We start from the raw sequence: 3308 nt of genomic DNA, 5'->3' as shown, positions 1-3308 counted from the left end.
GGAGGAAGAAGATGACGTTTATTCCACCCAACTTTATGCTTTAGAAGCAACCATGGGAGGATGATAGCAAGATGAGGATGACTTGATTAAACACCTACTCCAAAGTCCAACTCCCGGTTCATTACCCTTAGAAGAAGTAGTAAAGGAAACCCATAACAATCATCCAATTGACTTATGCATGGCCGATTCCAACCCACTCTGTGTCAAAACCATAGAATTTGGCCTAGAGAGAACCTTGAAAATCAATCCATCTCTCTTTGCTCTCAAAGAGGAGAATTTATGCAACATGTTAAAGGAAAATCTAGAAGCCTTCGCTTATAGTTACAAGAAAATGAAGGGTAGTACACCTGTTAGTGTGTACTCACCACATATACATCAAAGAAGGTTGCAAGCTGGTCCAGCAATAAAAAATGAGGATGAATCCAACTCTTAAATATATAGTCAAAGAAGAACTGCAAAAATTGCTAGATGAAGGATTCATTTACCCTGTCTCCGACAGTGAGTGGGTCTCTCCTTTGGTGTTAGTTCCCAAGAAAAATGGTAAGTGGAGAATTTGTGTCGATTACAGGGAGTTGAACAAAGCCACAAAGAAGGATCATTTCCTCTACTCTTCATTGACCAATTCCTAAATGGCCTGGCAGGGAAAAGGTTTTTCTCTTTCCTAGATGGATTCAGTGGGTACAACCAAATCTAGATCTGCCTAGAAGACTAGGATAAGACCACATTCACTTGTCCTTGGGGTACTTTTGCCTATAGGGTCCTTCCTTTTGGCATATTCAATGCTCTTGCCACTTTGCAGAGAGAATTCTTGAGTATTTTTTCCGAATTAGTCCACGATGCAGTGGAGATTTATATGGATGATTTTACACCTTATGGCTGTGATTTTCAAGAAGCCCTGTCTAACCTAGGCATAATGAATGCACAAATGCATTGAAATGAACCTGTCTCTTAGTCTTGAAAAATGTGAATTCTTAATGACTGGAGGGACTGTGCTAGGTCATTCAATACCTCAACAAGGACTGCAGGTGGACCCAAACAAAATAGCTATCATCCAAAGGGTCCCACCTCCTCAAAAGTAGAGAGACGTCAGAAGTTTCCTAGGGTTAGCTGGATACTACCAAAGTTTCATAAAGGACTTCAGCAAATTTGCCTCTCCTTTATTTGATTTGTTGACCAAAGACTATGAGTTTATATGGTCAAAAAGTTGTCAAGAGGCCTTAGACATCCTAAAGGATACATTAACCACTACACCAAATTCTCCAAGGTCCAAATTGGGCTCTCCCCTTTCATATTCATGCTGATGCATCACACAAAGCCATAGGAGAAACCCTACATCGGATAGATGAAAAACTGCCTTATGCTATCTATTTTATCAGTAAGAAATTATCAAAGGCTGAACTAAATTATATAGTGACCGAAAAGGAACTCCTAGCTGTTGTGCATTCATTAAATAAATTTAGGCATTACATTATAGGCTATCAAAAATTTTTGCATACTGACCATGTTGCAATCAAATATTTAATGTACAAACCAGATGTGAATACTCGAATTATAAGATGGTTACTTTTATTATAGTAGTTTGATCTAACCATTGTTGATAAGCCTGGTAAGGAAAATGTTGTTGCAGACTTTTTTCTATGGTAAATTTTCCTGCAGGTGAATAAGGAATGGTGGATGACTAGTTACCGGACGAGCACTTATTTGCTATTTCAGTTCTCTCTCCATGGTTTGTTGATATGGAAAACTATTTGGTATCAGCACAGTTCCCACCAAACTTGTCCTCCAAAGAAAAGAGCAAGATAGTCAGGAAAAGTGCCCCCTTCACTTGGATTGGGGGCAATCTTTTCAAACTTGGCCCAGATCAAATCTTGACAAGGTGTGTCAGGGAGGAGGAAGTCTTTGACATCCTTCTGACCTATCATGATGGGCCTTGTGGAGGTCACTTTGTAGCAAAGAGGACAGCATTCAAAGTGTTACAAGCAAGTTATTATTGGCCCACTCTTCATCAAGATGTGAAAAAATACACTAGTCAGTGTGATTAGTGCCAGAGGATGAGAAGGCCTACTCTAAGAGATGAAATTCCTCTACAGCCTCAAGTAACTTTCGATCCATTTAACAAGTGGGGCATGGACTTCATTGGACCTATTGACCCTCCTTCAAAGCAAAAACAATACATTATTGTATGCACTGATTATTTGACTAAGTGGGCTGAAACCAAGGCAATTAAGGCAGCAGCAGAAGAGAAGGTGGCTAACTTCCTAAGGGAGAATGTATTCTACAAATTTAGGTACCCTAGAGAGCTGGTCATAGACCAAGGTAGCCAATTTACCTCCAACATGATTGAAGACTTGCTCAGCCATCACAAGATCAAGCATAGAACCTCCACTCCCTATCATCCATAAGCTAATGGGAAAGTGGAGGTGACCAACAGAGCACTAGAGGGCACCTTGACTAAAGTGGTGAGCAGCAGCAGGAAGGATTGGGTAGAAAGACTAGTTGAGGCCACCTGGGCCTATAATACCACATGGAAGACCACCATTGGATTCACACCCTATGAGCTGGTCTATGGGAAAAAGGCCTTACTGTCCACTAAATTTGAATACAACACATTAAGGATGGTAGCCCAACTAGGTCTAGATCTCAGCAGTGCATAGAAAGAGAGATTGTTCCAATTGAATGGTTTAGATGAATTTAGAATGTAGGCCCTCCTACATACAGAGGTAGTTCAACTTTAGAGGAAGATCTGGCATGATAAAAATATCAAGGAGAAGCAATTGCAGGAAGGCGATTAGGCATTGTTATATGACTCTAGGTATAAAGACTTCAAGGGAAATTTAAGGACAATATGGCTCGAACCTTATATTGTGGAAAGATGCCATGATAATGGTTCAGTGCAAATCAGAACCATAGATGAAGAAGCCATTCCTTTTCTTTTTAATGGACACCGATTGAAAATTTACAAGAGACCTTTATCAAAACAAGATTTCGCTGATGATATCAATAAAACAGTGATGATCGTGGAGAAAGTTCCAGCTCCTCCCTCATCAAATCACTGAGAAAGAGAAAAAAGAACAAGGACTCAGGTGAAAACCTCCACGAGGCACTTGAGTCCCATCATTGGATTGAAAACCTCTTGAGGCGACTCAGTGGTGACAAAAAAAAAGAACAAAAAAAAAAGAAGAAAAAGAGAATAAGGCATTGTTATATGACTCTAGGTATAAAGACTTCAAGGGAAAGTTAAGGACAATATGGCTCGGACCTTATGTTTTGGAAAGATGCCATGATAATGGTTCAGTGCAAATCAGAAC

Source organism: Pinus tabuliformis, chromosome J, assembly GCF_031772625.1.
Source record: "Pinus tabuliformis cultivar Carrire ecotype Pingquan chromosome J, CPIR1, whole genome shotgun sequence".
NCBI lineage: Eukaryota > Viridiplantae > Streptophyta > Pinopsida > Pinales > Pinaceae > Pinus > Pinus tabuliformis.
This window is presented reverse-complemented; position numbering follows the sequence as displayed.